This window comes from Trachemys scripta, chromosome 10 (assembly GCF_013100865.1).
Source record: "Trachemys scripta elegans isolate TJP31775 chromosome 10, CAS_Tse_1.0, whole genome shotgun sequence".
Lineage (NCBI taxonomy): Eukaryota > Metazoa > Chordata > Testudines > Emydidae > Trachemys > Trachemys scripta.
In genome coordinates this window covers 6473740-6494800 of record NC_048307.1, presented here as the reverse complement: position 1 = coordinate 6494800, position 21061 = coordinate 6473740, and the positions used below count along the sequence as shown (strand labels likewise).

At 44.4% G+C, this 21061-nt stretch overlaps 1 protein-coding gene across 5 annotated transcripts in view; it reads left to right on the top strand.

Moving 5' to 3' along the window:
• Positions 1-5090: 5090 nt before the first annotated feature.
• Positions 5091-21061, top strand: part of EPN2 (epsin 2) — a 58429-nt gene continuing 42458 nt past the window's right edge. For 4 of the 5 annotated variants that reach the window (XR_004647370.1, XR_004647371.1, XM_034783296.1 and 1 more), the window contains exon 1: positions 5989-6115. The gene's annotated coding sequence lies outside the window, so the exon portion shown is untranslated. Of the gene's footprint in view, positions 5215-5988; positions 6116-21061 lie in introns of those variants that run through there. The other variant, XM_034783295.1, reaches the window with a different exon arrangement.

Sequence of the window (21061 nt, the reverse complement as noted above, 5' to 3'; positions counted from 1 at the left end):
CCTGGAGACAGGAGAAGAAAATGTGATCCACCAAGCCAGCTCTCAGGAACTGGGAAACAATAGAATGCGGAAATCAAATTTCAAACTGCAGGGCTATATTTATCAAGTTTTCCTTAGAATTTTTACAGGGTTTTTTTCTGGCCTGGTTGACATATGGCCAGAGTATCAGATCACCATAGAGCATTGTTGTTTGTAGCCTATTCATTAATGCTAAGCTGGGGGGAAATGCACTTCCTATTGTGAAATGCTTTCAGGGCGGTGTTCCTGTTGTGTCATTTGAGCCATGGCCAGACACTCTAAAACAGACTCATTAGCTAATTAGTGACTGTCCCCCAGCCCCGTATGGCTGCACTTGCTGTGTGAACAATATGCATATCATCACTGGCATCAGGGACAGGGCCCCTTTGTGGCTTTCTGGCAGCCACTTTGTTAGGCTAGGAGCCTTGTCTAGGCTGAGCCAGCAGGATCTACACCCACTTTTCCTTAGCTAGGAGATTCTCTTCCGCATGGTACATTGCACGGCGATGCCTTTTGTTAGAATTCTGTAGATAGTAGAGTAACTGGAAAAGTCTATTTGCTCCGCCCTCAACCTGCTTTGCACACACATGGATTGCTCTTGGGCTGTGACAGACACTGAGGTGATAAATTGGTTCTGATGAGAAATTGGTGTCGTAAAGAATGGCTTCTAACTCTCCGACTCCTGCATCATTGAAAAGTTGTGAGCTCTCCGGTATCCGATAGAGTGTTCCCAGCAACTTTCTAAGCATGTTTCCCACATGATTCCAATGGGGGGCTGGGTAACATAGGAGGACTGGATGGAAAGCCTTTCACTATTAGGTCACAGGTCCAGATCCTAGCCTAGGGCAGTGAGGACCAAATGTGGCTCCTACTCAACAGGGGCCACAAATCAGCTGTGTGAAACAAGTCTGGCTGGCTCAGCTCTGTTCTCAGTATGGGTGTCCCCATCATACTAAACCAGCACCACAAGCAGGGGCAGCTCCAGGCACCAGCGCAGCAAGCACGTGCCTGGGGCGGCAAGCCGCGGGTGGTGGCCTGCCGGTCGCTGTGAGGGCAGCAGGCAGGTGGCTTTCGGCGGCATGCCTGCGGGAGGTCTGCCGGTCCCACGGCTTCGGCGGCAATTTGGCGGCGGGGACACTGATGGCACGGCACCGGTGGACCTCCCGCAGGCATGCCACCAAATCCGTGTGACCAGCGGACAGCCCGCAGGCGCGCCGCCGAAAGCTGCCTGCCTGCCGTGCTTGGCAAAAAACATAGAGCCGCCCCTGACCACAAGTGGCCCCCATGCTGGCAGATTTAGTAGAGTGACTAAGGACTGAATTGGATAGGGAGAAGGAACTCGCCTCTTGTTCCCAAAAGTGGTCCTTCCAGGCCAGAGTGGAGGAAGAAGGGGTGGGGAGACGGCATCACGAGGAAACTTTTTCTGCACATTTTCTGTTAATGGAGGATCTCATTCCACAGGTCCTTTTCAATAGCATCAAATTCACATGCAAAAAAATATACGATTTCCACACACCTTGAGCTTCCCCCTCCATTTACCCATTGCTAGTGTTTCTAGAGAAGAAAAATGGGACATATTCCTTCCGATACGGTTCATCATTTTAAACATTTTATTTTCTCACCCAGGTCACTGTCTGTTCCGGATTTAATGGTGCTTAGCACCTCCCACTCAAGGTCTCATTGTGAGAGTCAGCATCACAGCTGGCATCAGAACTCAGGAATTTCTGGCTCCCCAGCCAACTTCAAACCACTAGGGCAGTGGTTTTCAAACTGGATCATGACCCAGTAGTGGGTCGCGGAATGTAAGGCACTGGGTCGCGGCAGCTCTGGTCAGCACCGCCGACCAGGCCGTTAAAAGTCCCGTCGGCGGTGCAGCCCAGCTAAGGCAGGCTAGTCCCTACCTGTTCTGACACCGCGCTGTGCCCCGGAAGTGGCCAGCACCAGGTCCGGCTCCTAGGCAGGGGGTGGGGCAAGATATGGGGCTCCGCGGGCTGCCCCAACCCGAGCACCGGCTCTGCACTCCCATTGGCTGGTTCCCGGTCAATGGGAGCTGGGGTGGTGGTGCCTGTGGACAAGAGCCGCACGGAGCTGCTTGTGCACCTCTGCCTAGGAGCCAGACCTGCTGCTGGCCGCTTCTGGGGCACAGTGCGGTCCGCAGTGCTGGGACAGGCAGGAAGCCTGCCCTAGCACCCCTGCTGCGCCACTGACCAGGAGCTGCCCAAGGTAAGCCCACGCCCCAATCCCCTGCCCCAACTCTGAGCCCCCTCAAACCCGGAGCCCCTCCCTGCACCCCAAGCCTCTCATCCCTGGCCCCACTCCAGTGCCTCCACCCCTAACCCAGAGCCCTGACCCCCTCCTGCACCCCAGCCCCCTGCCCCAGCCCAGAGCCCCCTCCCACACCCTGAACCCCTCATTCCTGGCCCCGCCCCGCAGTCCTCACCCCCACACCCCAACTCTCTGCCCCAGCCCTGAGTCCCTCCCAAACCCCTCATCCCCAGCTCCACTGGGTCGTGGGCATCAACTATTTTCTTCAACCGGGTTGCCAGGAAAAAAGTTTGAAAACCACTGCACTAGACCAGACTGCCTCTCAGAACATTTCACTCTTTGTGTGATTCAGAGCAGATACAGCTCCTTTGTGCTAAGAACTGATCTGTCGACCCTGAAGGCCAATGGGAGTTTTGCCATTGATGTTGGTGAAAGTAGGGTTGGGCCCCAAGTTTGCACTGAAGATTGTGATGGTCGCTGGGAGAACAACACCTTCGAATTGACTTTTGTTCTAAGGTGTTTTTTTTTCCCCCCCAGAATTAGGGGAATTTGGTTCTTGTGAGTGACTAATAGCTGGAGCTGGAGCCAGACGTAGAGGAGGCAGAGCTCTGCTAATGCACTTCACTACTGATCTGTACCAGCCCTGGCTCTCTGCTGACCAGAGATCAGAGCCAATGCTAGGCATAAACAGACTAATTGCTTAAGGCCCCAAGCAGCTCCAGGGCACCCCCATTTGCTTTTTATTATGTATGTGGGGGCCCAAAATATTCCTGCTTAGGGCCCCCAATGGGCTAGCACTGCCTTTTCCAGAGATGACCAATTGCCTGGAATTGTTTAATGCAGGAGTAGGCAACCAATGGCTTCGGCACGCGAGTTTATTTTCAGTGGCACTCATACTGCCCGGGTCCTGGCCACCGGTCAGGGGGGCTCTGCATTTTAATCTAATTTTAAATGAAGCTTCTTAAACATTTTTAAAACCTTATTTACTTTACATACAATAGTTTAGTTCTATATTATAGACTTAGAGAAACAGCCCTTCTAAAAATGTTAAAATGTATGACTAGCATGCGAAACCTGAAATTAGAGTGAACAAATGAAGTCTCGCACACCACTTCTGAAAGGTTGCCGACCCCTGGTTTAATGGTTTGGTGATGGGAACGAAGGTCCAAAGAGGACTAAAATGAGACTTCTAAATTCCTTGGGCCTGTAATCCTGGGCAAGGATTATTCTCAGCAGTGAGAATCAGGTGCTTTAACCCCCTTACGTTGCTCGGCTCATATTTAGACAACTGTCAAAGCACCTTGAGCATTTCCTCAAGTGAGCAGCCATCGCAGTAATCAGGGGTCGTGACCATAAATTTGTCTCATTTCAGCTCCATTAATAGAAGCTTCTTATTGTTATTCCGAACTCTTCCCAGATGCATAACACCATTAGTTTGTACTGACTAACTCAGCACAGGAAAAGGAAGATCATGTGGATTTATCCAAAACTCCATGTATACAGATTCTATGCTAGTCAACTAAGCACCTGCCCTGCCCTCCCACCCTACACTCAGGACCTCACCCACCTAGTGGCCAGCCATGAACTGCCTAGCTTGAAAAATAAACCATGGGGTGGGCTCTATTCCCCTTGCCAATTTCGTTCTTCCTCCCTAGTTGATGAAATCCTTGTGTCCCTCTCCCAGTTAGCTGAGTTGCTAAAACCCTCTGGAATTCCTGGCAGACATCCCCAGTTCTTTGAACCACCCAGCTGCCCAGCCTTTCATTCCCAGATGTGCTATGTGGGTTAACAGAAGTCTGTCTGATATCCTGCATATCTTCCTTCACCCAATGCACTGCAAATACCAGAGCTGTCCTTGCATGCTTGTAGCATCTGGAAATAGAACTTATGACCTTCAGCTCCCAAAACATGGGCCTCTCGCCCAGGGATCGAGGAGCTCGGCCAGGCCAGGGAACTGACACAGACATGAAGGCTGTATCTACCCTAGAACTTTCTTCCTCTGAGTTCCCACTGGTGCAGTATCACAGGTAGGGTGACCAGATGTCCTGATTTTATAGGGACAGTCTCGATATTTGGGGCTTTGTCTTATATAGGCTCATTATATTACCTCCCACCTCCCGTCCTGATTTTTCACACTTGCTATCTGGTCACCCTAGTCACAGGGAATAGAGCTAGTGTTTTAACCTAGCTCAGAGCAGGTCCAGATGGCATTGTGAGGAATGATGGTGGCTGCCGGTGCCTTGTCTCCACTAGCCCTCCACCAGTGGGCAATATGAAGGGAAAAGTCTAGTGTAGAGTAACAGATTTGATATAATTCCATCCATTGGTGGGACACAGACACCACAGCACTAAAAGGAAATAAGAATTCATGTAGAAGAACAGAACCCCGGCACCTGCTTTTAATTAACAAACAATATTCTCAGAGCTGTTCCACTTGGATGTGTCTCCTGAAGTCAAGGATGTTGCTGATCCACAATCTTATCACAATTCAGGTTGTTTTGGTGTTTGCTGCACTAGAGACAAAGGGGCAGGGGACGAAAATCAATTTTTTTTCTCCCCCAACTGAAAAAAGAGGAAATTTGGTCAGTGGAAAAAGATTTGTTTTCAAGTCCCTGGGGTGGGGGCAGGGACTGGAGGGGAGAGATTTGTGGTGAGTGGGGACTGATTGGCTGAGTGATTTTCAGTCACTCCTGGGAGTAGGTGTGGTAGGGTTTTGGGGGGGGGGGGGGGGGACGGGACTAAGAACTGTGGTGGTTTTCGGTCACTCCCCTGGCAGGGTGGGGCTGTCAGGATGTGACAGTCTGTGGGAGTGACATTTGTAATGTCTTCTCGGAACACATACAGCAAAAGCCTTCCTCACACGAGGGAGACACGTTAAAAATCTGCCTTAAAGCTACTGCCATGCATGGCCCTTGGGGGACATCCCGCCAGGTGAGTGTACTTCCATGAGGATGGGGAGCTAGGGTAGGACCCAGGGGTGAGCCATCTACTGCGGTGGGAGAGGGGAGCTGGACTCTTGGCTCTTTAAGGGAGTTGGGGAGCGGGGAGCTATGTGTGAGGAGGGATTAGGGTGGGGGGAGATCAGAGGTGGGTGCCCTGAGGAAGGAGAGACTTGGTTATTTGCCCTGGTCTCTGGGGGAACTTTCCAAGCCTGTCTGCAAAATGACTGGGTTCCCCCTGCCCAGTCTGTGCATTAACAGAGTGGGATCCCTGGGAAGGGAGAGGGGCTGGGATTTCCAAATCCCGCCTCCTCCCCCAAAAAAAGTGTGTGGGGGAGAGAGTCTGTGATTTCCACACACACTCCCAAAAGAGGGGGCTGTGCCTGTGATTTCCACGCCCCCCCAAAAGGGGGGAGAGGGCCTGGGATTTCCATGCACCCCACAAAGGGGGGAGAGCGTCTGTGACCCCCCCCAAAAGGGGGGAGAGGGTCTATGATTTCCACCTCCCAAAAGGGGGGAGAGGATCTGGGATTTCCATGCACCCCAAAAGGGGGGAGAGGGTCTGTGACCCCCCCCCCAAAGGGGGAGAGGGTCCGGTCCGTTACCCCCGCACAGTGAGCGCCCCCCCCCACATGGGCTCGGGGAGGGGCGGGGCCAAGGCGGCGGTTCTGGCCGGGCGGCTCCGCCTTTCGCTCTCCGCGCTCGCGCCCGCGCGTTCCCGCGGGGAGGGCGGCCTCGGGGACGCGCTCGGGAGTCGGGAGCCTCTCCCCCCCCCAGCCGCCGCCATGTTGGCTGGTGCGTGTGGGTGTCAAAGCCAGCCAGAGGCGGCGGCGGCGGTCGGGCAGCCAGACCCCCGGGCCCCGCTCCCAGCCCCGCGGCGGAGGCGGCAGCAGGTCAGTGAGGAGCCGGGTGCCCCCGCTGTCCCGGGCATGGGGGCAGCTCCCCGCCCCCCGGGGTGACGGATGGGGGCAGCTCCGGGGGGGTGGGAAGGGAGCAGGGCTGACAGGGGACCCCGACAGGGGCTAGGGGGGTTCGGGTGTCTCTGGAGGGGGGCTGAGGGTCGGGGGGGGGCAGGGCTGTGTCTCTGAGCGGGGGTGTTTGATGGGGTAGTTGGGGGGAGCTGGGGATTAGGGGGCGTGGGGTGTATCTGGAGGGGGAGGTTTTGGGGGTACAGGGTGTTTGGAGGGGGCATTTTGGGGATGAGGGGGTAAGGGGTGTGTATCTGGAAGGGGGAGGTTTTTGGGGTATTGGGTGTTTGGGGGCAGTTTGGGGGGGTGTCTGGGGATTAGGGGGTAGGGGTGTGTATCTGGAAGTGGGGGTGACTTTGGGGGTATAGGGTGTTCGGAGCAGTTTGGGGGGGATCTGGGAATCACGGGGTGTATTTGGAGGGAGGAGGTTGTGGGGTGTGGTTGGTTAGGGGGAGGTTTGGGTGGGAGGTTAGGGGCTCAGTGTGTCGGGGGGGCAGGTTGGGGGTATGGGTGTGTATTTGGAGAGGGCAGGTTGTGGGTGTTTTGGGGGGAGGTTGGGGTTTTGTGTGTGTGTCTGGAGAGCAGTGGTGGTGCCTAAGGGTGTGACTGGGATGTACTGTATGTAGCTCTGGGCCTGCAGGGCGTGTGGCTGGATCGTGTGTGTGTGTGTGTGTGTGTGTGTGTGTGTGTGTGTGTGTGTGTGTGTGTGTGAAAGGGTATTGGTGTTGAGGGAGGTCTGCGATTTGTGGGGGTAATTTGTAGGGTTTGTTTGAATGTCATGAATGCCCTTTGGGTTCTAAGTAGCCATTGTTGTCTCTATTAGGATGGTAACAACAACTAGTTCCCATCATGGCAGCTAAGCCTGTGATCACAGATTTCAGACTTGGAAGAGCATTTCTAGGATTAACCAGAGTTAGGATTTACCAGGGAAATTATTTTCTTAGTTTTCCTTTTGTGGTATAGCGTATATTGTGGTACTGATTAAAAACTGCCTGAAGGGATTCACCATAAATCTCCAAACTAAAGTTTGGAGCCTCTGTTTCCATCTGCATATGCCACAATGCAAACTTCATGTTTTAAATTTACCTGGCTACAGGTTTCACTTGAATTTTGTTGGGTTAACTTCACAGCAGTTTACTCCATTTAAAAAAAAAATTCTCAAGTTTTGGAGACAAGTTTTGAAAACTGTATTTTGTTTGCTGAAGTAGATTCATAGATTCTAGGACTGGAAAGGACCTGGAGAGGTCATTGAGTTCAGTCCCCTGCCCTCATGGCAGGACCAAATACTGTCTAGACCATCCCTGATAGACATTTATCTAACCTACTCTTAAATATCTCCAGAGATGGAGATTCCACAACCTTCCTAGGCAGTTTATTCCAATGTTTAACCACCCTGACAGTTAGGAACTTTTTCCTAATGTCCAACCTAGACCTCCCTTGCTGCAGTTTAAGCCCATTGCTTCTTGTTCTATCCTTAAAGGCGAAGATGAACAAGTTTTCTCCTTCCTCCTTATGACACCCTTTTAGATACCTGAAAACTGCTATCATGTCCCCTCTCAGTCTTCTCTTTTCCAAACTAAACAAACCCAATTCTTTCAGCCTTCCTTCATAGGTCATGTTCTCTAGACATCTCTAGATGTATGGATAATAGTCAATCCATCCCCATCATCATATCCACTCATTATTATCCACACCCGAACATAGCCACTTTATGAACTTCATACCCTCATATCTCAATGTCTGTACTTTGACCCATCAACCTTTTACCCCCAATTGGGGATATTGAAGATTATGTATTCCTCATGCCACTTTATCTTAAACCAAACTTTGCACCCTCGATAATCTGTATGTTATTCCCTGATAACCAGAAATTTCTATGCTCAAACTCTGTTCACTGTTTTTTTTAACGTCATCTTAATAAAATTTTTAAATCTGTCAAATGTGGCACCAGTATAATGTTTTTCTGGATAGATTGGTATTAAAGGTGTTGAGTGTTGCCCCCCCTCTCCCTTCCCAGTTTTGGTGGACTTGCTGCTTCAAATTAGTTGTAGGTAGTGTGCATAGTTCCATTACAACTATGTTCAATCTTATTATTGTCATTTAAATAAAGGATTATTGCATATTAGCAATGATGAAAGTCTCTTAGGTCAGAAGTGTGGTTTTATATATATAGTTTACTTGATATTACTGATTGATAACTTGTTTCTGGTAGCACTGACAGTATGCTATGTGTTTTCCACTTAGTCACATAAAGTATAAAATTAGTTACACTTGTGGTTTTCTTTTCAACTCTTTGAGAAACTGATATTATTCTTGTATTTTCAGCAAAGATATACATTGTTTATTTTAGTATCACTATTTGCTCTGACTCTTCAGATATATTGCAGACATCATGAATTGTGTAGACTGGGGCTTCTGGCTCAGGATGCTAGTCATTCTGATTCTTTTAGTTTGAGCTTTGCGTAATGAGTATCTGCCCAAACATGTTTTTCTTTTATGGTAATATGGAGCTTCTTTTGGATGATTTTATACTGTGTAAAGTATGGCAGACCATGGTCTTAGAAAATTGGGATGTTAGAACACAGTAAAATGTAAAATGGGGTGGGAGCGATAGCTCAGTGGTTTGAGCATTGGCCTGCTAAACCCAGGGTTGTGAGTTCAATCCTTGAGGGGGCCACTTAGGGATCTGGGGCAAAATCAGTACTTGGTCCTGCTAGTGAAGGCAGGGGGCTGGACTCGATGACCTTTGGTCCCTTCCAGTTCTAGGAGATAGGATATCTCCATTAATTTATTATAATTTAAAACTTTGCATGCAGTTTTATCTTTTTTTAGACTACAGCTTAGTTTGAGCAAAATAGAAAAAGGTAAATCTTTTGTAATACTTTTTCTGTAATGGATGAATACTATCATTACACTCCTACTTCCTAAATGCTATGTTTTCAACTCATTTTGCAATAAATTATTTTCAGACAAACTCAGATGTCCTCATTTCTTTTGATCTTAAATGTTTGTTGCACTGGCTTTTCATACAGAAGAGCACTAACATATACCAGTGAACAGTCAAAAGTTTTAGCTGTTGGTAAAGCAGGCTGACGAATTTTCAAGTATAGATCAATATTTTAATGAAATTTTCAAAGCTACCAAGGTTTAAACTATCCCTAAATATGAACGTCCCTAGGTTAGCTAGATTTCATACCAGCAGGAAAGCATTGTGATGAAGTTGGCACCTATACTTAGGTACTGTTGCCAACTGTGGCTTGCCTGACTGATATATAATAAAGTAAATAGAATCATACGCTAATATGGAATATCACATCCTATATGGTGTTGCATAGCAAAGATAAGACTGATTATTTTAAGCCACTTTTAAAGATACTGACAAATGAAAACATGTTAAGATTTGTAATGGTCACTGCCAGGCTTGCTAGGTCCCAAATATAGTTTATTAAAGGTTTTAGGATAAGTTATAATGTAGAGAAAAAACAATAACCCTTCAGCCTTCCAAAACCATAGTTACAGAATGCCACCTACTCTCTTGGCTGACCCACTAGTAGAAAATCCAGTGTGTCTGGCTTGTATGAGTGCAGTAATGCTGTCTTTCTGCTTTGCCTTGTTTTGATGTGGACAGGCAAGGTATCAAAATGTACTAGTATCCTGCTGTCTTAAGTGCTTCAAAGAGCAGGATTTTAGTATATTTCAATACCTTGCCAGCTCATAAGAAGGCAACAGGCACAAGTGGAGAGGAACAATGTGCATGTTCTTGTAAAACAAAATGGATAGGTCTAATTTTATGCCTCCCAACCTTGATAATATCCTTTTATTGGGCTATAGTATCAGTGGGTGCTACATAGTATACTTAAAAACTCCCAGAATTCATGATTTTTGGGTTGCTGGTATAAGATTGCTTTTCCTGTTCTGTGAAAAAAGAATCTTTTCAAGCCACGCACTTGTTAGACAGTATGTGAATTCAATGACCAAGCTTTCTTGATCCTGCCCTAAAATACAGTTTTAAAAATTGAGCCCATTAGCAAAGAGGGCAGCGTGGGTGAAAAATAAGCAAGCACCAGCTTTTTTGTTCTGGTATTCTACTACTGCAGTTGTAACGGATTTAGAGCTCTAGGTTTCAGTTGGCTTTATTAGATAATGTTTCTAAAGTGTTGATAAATGGAGAGATTAGAAGTTTAGTTAATCTCACAAAGTTAGCTAAAAATTCCATTAGAAAAGTGGCTTTTACAACCCATCCATCGAGCTGCTCTCCTCAACAAGACTGAGCTGAGTAAAAGGGCTCCTTTTAAACATTTGTTTATCAATTTATTGAAATGACAGACTGATAAAAGAAATGTAAATGTTGGTATTTTGTCCATATATCGAAGCTTAAATGTTTATCAACTTTTGCTTTTAAAAAGCGCACCAACTTAAAAAAAAATTAGACTTCAGTCTGAAAATATTTTGCCCTACTAGTGTTACAAGTAACTCCTTAGGGCTTGTCTACATTTGAAAGGTAATTTGGATTAAAGTAGGTTGTGAATTTTTGAAGTGCATTAGCTATTCCTGAATAACTCTGTGTAGAGACAAGCTTAGAGAAGCATAACTGAAAGATTAGAGGGAAGAATTCTCTATCTTTTCAGTTTGTTCACTTTGTGCATTTGGCAGCACTGTGTGTATGGTCAGTTTAATTTTTGCCCCATAGTTTTAGCTATTTTCCCCTTGTTAGTACTGATTTTTCACACATCAGCTGATGAGAGAATATTACAAATAATAGGCAAATGTGATTTTGTAAAATCATAAACATTGATGTGAGTACTTAGGCATGTTGTAATACCTATAACTACTTTTAACACCACATTTCAAGTGGTTTCCCTTTAACTGTAAGTAACTTACATGTCTGAGCTGTGATCCTGCGAACTCTCATATGTGCTCAAATTTACTTACATGTAAAGTGAAACATGTATATAAGCATCCGGCGAAGTGGGTATTCACTCTCGAAAGCTCATGCTCCAATACGTCTGTTAGTCTATAAGGTGCCACAGGACTCTTTGCTGCTTTTACAGATCCAGACTAACACGGCTACCCCTCTGATACTTGATGTATATAAGTGTTTGCATGATTGGGGCCCCGGTAAATAGAGACAATTTAATGTTATGAACTATTTTTGTGTGTTTCCAGATTGCTTTGCAGTTGTGGATCCAGTAATAATTCAATTTTGATTGTAGTCCATCTTTACAGTGTTTTTATGTGGAAAGCTACTTGTCAAACATATCAATTTATTAACTATATAATACATGCCCCAAATTGTGAGGATTTCCTTCTAAATATTATGTAATATATTAAAAGCACAACCAGTTTGAACTAGTTAAGTCTCTCAAGCAATATTCTCTGGATCCCTTCTAATAGCATCCTAGCTTCCTGGTGGTGATAGGCACATAGAGCGGAACAGTCCAAAGTCTAACACAGTTCATTTTCCTAGATATATAACCTTTTGTTTTCATCAAAATAAATCTTCTCAAGTTTCAGAAATAGATCATCTGTTCTCCTTGAGCGTCTTCATATTTGTTGGTCCCAATTCCCATATCAGACTTCTTCCTCTGATGTTGCACTATTCTCCCTGTAGATTGTCAGCTGCTCCTTTCTGTGCTCCCAATGCTGCCTTTGTAGTTAGCTTTATTAGAGTTGCCTGCAGCTGCTGAGTCCCCTGAAATGTAGGTTTGTTTTAATAAATACAGACTGTTGCAAAGCATAGTAAGTATAGGATGGCTTTGCTCCAGAAGCCATACTGTAGGGGGAGTTCTTGAGTTGAATCAACTCCCAGACAGACAGAGTAGGGTACAAAAAGATTTTATTGTCTTTGTTCCAGATCTCCTATTCCTTCTACTTCTTTGGCCTCCACAATCATACTACATCTTGTACAATTGGATACATATATGTGTTTTTGAATTGTATTAAAGTTTGACACCTGAGTGAGTTCTGGTATGCTTTTTCCTCTTCCTGTAAACTTCATCACCCCAAGCATCTAGATCCAAAGTCTTGACAGAAATCCTCTCTCATGGTACCCTACAATAAGTCTACTTAGCTGCACGTTAAGGTCCTATGTTTAATTTTTCTAGCCTGTAGCACAACATTTGGTTTTTTTATATCAATGCATTCACTGTTAGCAACTCTCAAAACTCTTTTGCTAGATTATCTTAGGTTCTATTTATCATTTTACTGCACTCAAAAGTGTGCTAGGCACCTCCCTAAGATGTTGCATCTTTTCTTCCATCAGGTTGGTAAATCTGCAAGTCAGTTTGCATTGTTAGGAGTCCAGTGTGGTGATAGTTAAATGCAGTCATTTTTACCATGTGTGTGATTCTAGAAGTGACTGTATAAAGATAGACATGGGGCCTGAGGATCTTGGAGTAGATGACATATCTCCATCTTTTAGGTCTGAAGAAATTCCCCCCTTGCCCCAACATTTAATTCACCTAATTACTTTATGACCCCACTCCTCATTTTGACCTAATAAGCTTTTCTCCAAATTCTCCAGATATTCTCTTACATAACTTAGTTTTAGAAATCACTTCATTATCAGTCTTAAGTGTTTTGGAAGCTGAACATAAAAAGGAAAATGAGTTTGTCCCTTGGGCCTGTTCTGTTTGGCTGTTAGTTACCCACTCTGAAAGACTTCGCTGTGATTTGTTGTATCTGTATTAGCCTAAAATAGCATCAAGGATGGCATATAATCATGATATTTAAATTCTTCTTGTTGTTTCTGTACTGCATTAGAAATCTTAATTTTGAGACTTATGGTCAGTTGTGTAGTTTTCTGAACATTTACAAGTGCTATAGTGTTAGAACAAAGAACATTTTAAGTAGGATCTTTGCAGAGAATTGTATAATCTTAGTACAGTTGTTCCTGACTGTTTAAATCACTTCCGTACACTTAAATAAAAATGTCTCATTTACTATTTCTTTTCTGTTTTTTGTCATCCCACTCTGAGTTTGTTTTGTAACTTAATAACTTAATAACCTTTATCCTAATTGTGCAACCCTTACTCATGCTGGTGAACAATTACCCTCACAAATAGTTTTTAACTTCTGTGGGACTACTCACATGAGTAATTGCTCACCAGCTTGAGTATGGATTGCACAATTCACAATTGAGACCTTTATTTGCAAGGGGTATAATACTAAAAATTCCAAGGACTTGATTTATGCAGTTCTTCTATTCAATGAGGAAGGGCAAACCAGTGTGTTTTAAAGTTGTCTTCCTTTCAGATTTTTGTCTCCCAAATTCTAATAGCGTGATATCTGAGGTGGCTTCTTTCTTCTTGAATCAGTTCTTAATCTAGTCACATTTTCTACATTGGACTCCCCACACAAGAAGTGTTCAAGAAATGTCTAAAACCACACTACATGGTGTGGTTTCAGAGTAGCAGCCGTGTTAGTCTGTATCCGCAAAAAGAACAGGAGTACATGGTGTGGCTGAACTTTGTTTTTTCTGAGTTATTGCTCTTAGGGCCAGTAAATAGCCATTCTTGATCTTCAATATTTTTATCCTAATTTTATGTCTACCCTCAGACACATGCATAGGGACATACTCTAATTTCTTTCTTTTGTGGTTAGAAAGCCTGCCCCGATTTGTGCAGTTGTGTGTGTCATTAGCTGGGCAAAAGCAGCATCAGCTAGCACCTGGGTGAACAGAAGCTTTGCCTTTTTATCCTTATTTTCTTAAGGGTGCTATTGTTTGAAGCAGCAGTGATTCTCCAGGCAGCTTCTGTTGCCCCAGTTGTCCCCCCCCTTCCCCTATGTTCAATGCTATCTGGGCAGGGGCAAGGCTTGCACCAACAAGAAGGCAGAAATAGGAGAGGGTAGGTTGGAGGCCTCTATCCATATAAAATTAATGTCAAAATAATTTTAAAAGATCAAGATTGGCCATTCATTAATCCTGATTTTCACTTCTAAACATGAGTATAGCAGTACTTTCAGTATGGATATATTCTGTATTAAATGTCTATGGAGAAGGTGATCTGTCATAGGAATATATGTAAAGGAAAGCAGTGAAATAATTACTTGAAATCCAGAGCTTTAAAGCTTTTAATTATTCCGATAGCTAATTAATCAGCAAAGCACTTCACCAGCTTGTGATCTTGCAGGAGTGTGAATAGGAATGGCTGTTTGGGAAGAGGGGGAGATGTATGAATCTTACACCTACCCATCAAGTCAGACTAATAGAATTTTTGTGAGTCTTAAAAGGACCGGTGTCCAGGTATTTCATCATTTAAAAAAATGTTCTCTGCATAATAACCAATTGGAAGTATGCAACTGACATCTGTTCTCTTATTTACTGAAATATTTTCCTCCTGAAGCATGAACTGGCTTATTTTATGATTGCTAACTAGTGTTGTGTTTCATGCACTGACTTTTAAAAAGGATTTGAAGCATTTGTTATGGGGGTCAGAAACAACTAATTTTTTTTGTTGTGCAAAGTACACATAAGTTACACATTCTGTTTACTAACCTTGTAGTGCATTTCCCAGAAGGTAAAGATAATGCCTTAGTGTGTTTTTTTTTTTTTTTATATATGGAGATATCCTATCTCCTAGAACTGGAAGGGAACCCGAAAGGTCATTGAGTCCAGCCCCCTGCCTTCACTAGCCGAACCAAGTACTGATTTTGCCCCAGATTCCTAAGTGACCCCCTCAAGGATTGAATTTACAACCTGGGGTTTAGCAGGCCAATGCTCAAACCACTGAGCTATCCCTCCCCCCAATGTTTGTAGATTAACAATAAAGTAGGTGCCAAGTACCTTTCTCATTAGGACTGTGCAAATGTAGACCAGAAATCATTAGTAGTTAACACTTTAACCATTACTTCTGAGAATCTCTGTAGTGTACTCCCATCTGTTTTAATACACATGATAGCTGCACGCTGCTCAGAAGATCCAGAAGGTGGTTAGTTTTCGTTTCTGTAAACTTTATAATGGTGCAGCCTGCTTTTTTGGGGCACTTTTTGCAAAGGAAGAGGAATTGTTTTTATCAACATTATAAATCATTTTACTAGGATGGCACCTTAATATGAGTTATTTTTTGTGCTTAAGCTCTTATATAAATTTGGTATGAGTATGAAATATGCAAAAATTCTTAAATTGATTTCTGCCTTGTTTTCAGAATTATGATTGTATTGGAATTGAAGTTTTAAACCTTTCTGTGATTGTTTAAAAGTTTGGAACATACCAAAATGTATTGAATTTTTAAAATTAAGAGAAGGATTGGGCAAAATCACTTTTTAAATGCTCCACTACAGAGAATTGTCTAGGTATCATCAACGAGCAGATATTTGGGTGTAATGTTTAAAATTTACAAATTGACTAATTTATGAAGTATTGGGAATTTGATAGACTAAAATGCTGTTTTCAACTGATGGTTAAAATGATTTCTTAGCATAACTGGTTCAGGTAATTCTATACTTCTATGTTGCAAGCAGTTAGATTTTTGAAGGATGTAGAGTAGGATTGTTTTATGGGCTGCTTTTAATACCTATTTTTATGTGTTTTTGAAATATTTTTCAGTTTATGACCCTGATCCATTAGAATGCTTAAGCATATGCTTAACTTAAAGCATATAAGTAGTCCTGTTGACTTGGGACTACTCACATGCTTAAAGGTAAGTACTTTGCTGGATTGGGGCCTGTGTCGTCCTCTTGGATAATGAATCAAAATGGCTAAAATAAAAGAACATATACTTGAGTATTCTGAACAAACTGGTCTGAATGCGACAAGATAGTCCAGCCAGTCTTCTTTTAACCTTTCCTCGTCTGTTTGCAAAGTTTGATTCTTCTGCAGTTCTTTTTTATTCTTCTGAAATCATATCCACTAACTTTTCTGTGAAGGGGTTTCTTTCTTTTTTTAAAAATGACTTGGAGGATAGGGAAGGGAAGCCTTATGCTGTTTTCTATGACAGCACTGTATACATGAAATCTCTTTGTCAGAAACATCTTTGAGGATTTTTAACATTAAAAATTCCGACTAGCAGTTGGGAGGGAAAAGGATTTTCAGGTAGGGCCTCTGTGTACACTAGAAATCTGTACTGTAACGGTACACTATAGTTAAAGCAGTACAACCCCCCCCCATTGTGTGACTGCAGTTATATTGGTATAAAGGAGCTTTATACTGGCATAGATATTCCTATAAGGGAAGGGGAATAACTTTACCAATATGTCATCTTTATAGCAGTCTAGTTGTATTCACCCTAGGACTTTTACAAGAATAACCATATAGGATTGATTTTTTTTTTAAGCCAAACTAACATAGTTATACCAGCAAAACTTTTAAGTATACTCCAGGGCTTTTATTTTGACTCTTCAAAAATAATAATAATAAAAAAAATCTTAAAGCCCCTTTTTATCTTCAGTGCCTAATAAACGTGAGAGACGATGTTAAATGCATGAGGTCCATGAAGATCAACCTCTGCTGTATTTTTGTCGAAACCCCTGTTTTAATTATTTTTATTAAAAACAGTGACTCTTGCATTGATTTCTCTTCATGGAATACCCAAATAGGAGGGATTTAAGCTCCACCCCCTGCTGACACAACCACTGTTTTCATGCTAAGCAGATGTAATAGCATTCCCCTCTCAATCATATCTTCTTTACTTACAGGTTGCTACATTGTTTTGATTAAAGCTGTTACATTGCTACTCCCAGCCTAGAGGGCAGTGGAGAGGAAAAAACTCATTACAGCTTGATGATTAACATATTTGTGGCATTTGTAATGTCACGGTTTCACAGAAAACAGTTTCAAGAGCTGCTGAGGTAATAGGGGTGTGACAAAAAGGCAAATGAAAGTCAGAAGAAAAGTATTTAAAAATATTAGAGGGATTTAAAAACACACATGCTTTCATATAAGAGCTGTTAAAAATGTAAAAAGTGTTGGATGTCGTCTTTAAAGATTTAACCCGTTATTCAGTTAAGATGTGGGAGCTCAGGATGCGACCAACGCAGTCTCTGTCTACTCTGGCAAGTTTCTGCGCAGTAAAGCAGCATTCTGCATTGTAACTCCCGAGGTGAACACACGGCCAAGCCACTTAATGCACAGAAACTGCACAGTTGCAGAGCTGTTCAGGGCCGCCCAGAGGATTCAGGGGGTCTGGGGCAAAGCAATTTTGGGGGCCCCTTCCATTTAAAAAAAAAGTTGGAATACTATATTCTCGTGGGGGTCCCTGTGGGGCCTGGGGCAAATTGCCCCATTTCCCCCCCCCCCCGGGCGGCCCTGGAGCTGTTTAAAAAAAGACCCCCCCCCCGACAGGAGGCATACAGCTTTCTGCGCCGGGAGTACAGCACCATGGTGTCGGTGTAGTCACCCTGGTTGCACTGTACTCCAAAGGAGAAGGTTGGATATGATACCTGGACATACACAAATCTTTAACTGTCCCGGGACCCACCTCCTCCTGGGACCCTCCCTTCCCCCAAACCTCTCTGTTAGGGTGACCAGATGTCCCGATTTTATAGGGACAGTCCCGATATTTGGGGCTTTTTCTTATATAGACACCTATTTCCGCCCCCCCACCCCCATCCCGATTTTTCACACTTGCTATCCGGTCACCCTACCCTCAGTGCTGGTGTGTTTTTTTTGTTTTTGTTTGTCTCTCTCTCTCCTCCGGTTGTTGTTTTTAATAAAATAATTGTTTTGGTTTGAAAGCAACCTTTATTCCATTAATTGAAAGCAAACAGAGTCCTGCAAAGCAACAGGCAATTTTCTTACACCTTCATAGTGCATTGTCTGCACCAATCACAATCCCCTCCTAGCATTACAAGCACTGCACTCCCAAACATAGCAACAAATATTAGTGGCTTTCAGCTGCAAAATGCTGCCTCAAGGCATCCCTGATCCTTTTGGCCCCATGCTGCGCCCCTCTAATAGCCCTGGTCTCTGGCTGTTCAAATTCAGCCTCCAGGTGCTACGCCTCCGCAGTTCATCCCTGAGTAAAGCTTTCACCCTTCCCTTCACAGATATTATGGTGTGTACAGCACGAGGCTATAAGCATAGGAATATTGTCATTAGCCAGATCCAGCCTCCCATATAGGCAGTGCCAGCGGGCCTTTAAATGGCCAAAAGTACTCTCAACAGCCATTCTGCACTTGCTCAGCCTGTTGTTGAACCGCTCCTTGCTGCTGTCCAGGTGACCCGTGTATGGCTTCATAAGCCGTGGCATTAAGGGGTAGGCAGGGTCTCCCAGGATCACAGTGGGCATTTTGACTATGGTGGTATGAGAAGAAAGTCCCTGCTTGCAGCTTCTTGAGCAGGCCAGTGTTCTGAAAGATGCGTGCGTCATGCACCTTTCCAGACCAGCCTGCGTTAATGTTCATGAAATGCCCACCGTAATCCACAAGTGCCTGGAGAACCATTGAGAAATATCCCTTCCGATTAATGTACTCGGTGGCTAGATGGCCTGGTGCCAGAATTGGAATATACATTCCATCTATCGCCTCTCCGCAGTTAGGGAAGCCCATTTGTGCAAAGCCATCCGCAATGTCGTGCATGTTGCCCAGAGTTAGTCTTTCAGAGCAAGATGTGATTAATGGCCCTGCACGCTTCCATCAACACGAGTGCAGCGGTCGACTTTCCCACTCTGAACTGGTTAGCGGCTGATCGATAGCAGTCTGGAGTAGCCAGCTTTCACAGAGCAATCGCCATGCGCTTCTCCAGCAACAGGGCAGCACTCCCATTCTCGTGTCCTTGTGCCGCAGGGCTGGGGCGAGCTCATCATGGTCCCATGAATGTGGCTTTCCTCATCCGAAAGTTCTGCAGCCACTGCTCATCGTCCCAGACTTGCATGACGATGTGATCCCACCACTTAGTGCTTGTTTCCTAAGCCCAGAAGCGGCGTTCCACTGTGGTCAGCACCTCCGTGAATGCCACAAGCAATCTTGTGTCGTAGCTACTACATGCAGCGAGATCAGTGTCGCACTCCTCTTGCCTTTGTAGTTTAAGGAATAATTCCACTGCCACTCGTGATGTGTTAGAGTGAGCAGCATATTGGTCAGCAGCGCGGGATCCATTCCTGCAGACTAAAGAGGCAAGAGTGCGCAGTACACAAACTGTTGGAAGATGGCGCCAAATGTGGACGGAAGTACAGGGATTGCTGGGATGCAAAGCAATGCATTACGGGGCATTGGGACAGGACCCAGGATGCCCCACGACCCCCTCTGCCTTCCCACAACTCTTAGCAGCAGAAGAGGAAGAGATGCTTTGTGGGAGAGCTGCCCAGAGTGCACTGCTTCAACTACTGCTGCAAGTGTGAACACACTATTGTGCAGGCAGCTGCCAGTGTGAACACACAACAGCGGTTTCCCTTCAGCGCTCTCTGAGTGGTGCTGTAACTCTGCCGGTGTAGACACACCCATATACACTGAGGCATTGTCTGTGCCGGAGAAGTTCTTGAAAATTTAACCATTCATGCTGACATTGGTTCAGTTTTACCTGTTTCGACACTGGGAGTGCTAATGTTATCAGCCTGTTGGTTTCTGACACCATTTTCAGTACCATGTTGATTGGTCTTCTTGTGAGCTGAGTTAGATGGCATGGTGCTGAAAATGATGCCAGCAGCCATTGGCTGACTCCTTTAGTACTTCCAGTTTTCCCCCCAAGAACTTCCCTAGTGTAGACAAGGTTTTACTGTACACAAGGTTATAGACGTGTCCCAAGCTATTACTTATTGAATAAGTGGTGCCCAAGCTGAACTGACGCTGATATCAGTAAGAATAAACAGAAATAAGCTCGGCTGAGCACTGTTTTGGAAACTATAGTTAATTCTTAAGGTTGACCTGCAAGAAGTACTCTGACAAATCCAGGGAAGATCAGACTTGACATTCCTGACATCTATAAGGTTTTAAAAAACAGAACAGTCTCTCTTCCATGCTTTTGTTGGAAGACCAGTCTAGGTAATCTTTATACATCCTGCAGAAACACAGAATGTAAAAAAATTCCAATTACTCCCTCTATTTCCCCCCACCCCTTTCAGATCATCTTTAAGACAGTGGCAGTTTCCTATCTTTGACAACCTGTCCTTCCTATTCCCATCCTAATGTTCCACTTCTATAGACAGAGCAACAGTGAATTTAAAGTACTTCTACCTTTCTGTGAGGCTAGTTTTTGAAACCTCAGCAAGTAAGTGTTTGTTTTGTTAATGCTCTAAACACAAGAGAGCAACTAAACTTATTAGCATTTAGGAAAAAACCCTCCTTGTGGTATAGCAAGGAGATTCAGTCCATAGTTCTGTAAAATGGATAACAAGGACGGATCTGAGATGGTTGAATCACAATCCAAGGCACTGTAACATTTGCAACAGCCTTGTATTAAGGAAACAATGGAGTTCTTGTTTACAAACCGAAACCTCAATTTAATATTTAACAATATCTGATTTAAACATTGACAAGCAGGGAAAGGCATGGTCCCCCATACCCTTTGCAGGTAAATAGACAATGGCAGCTTCTTGAGAGCAGGCTGACGACCCTACTAAGGTAAAAGATGTCACCTGCTGCAGCTCTTTCAAGGATTTGATTGGCATGGAAACACCACCAAGCACTTCAAAGGGGATAACAAAATTGAGGGTGATCTTAATACACCCATTCCCCCTCCTTTAATGAAATGGTTGTTGTCAGCTTAACGCAGAGATGCTGGAATTTTACCAGCTCAAAATGCAGTCAATAACAGGTTCAGCACAATGTTTTTGTACCCACACATTTAGGGGCAGTATTGAGTGATTCCTAGTCCCTCTGCCAGTAGATGGACATCAAGAGGTTAGAGCAGTGCTTCTCAACCTGCAGCCCAATCAGCACACAGCTGTGGCCAATGTGGCATCCTCAGGGTCATACAAGTAGTGTGTGTATATATGT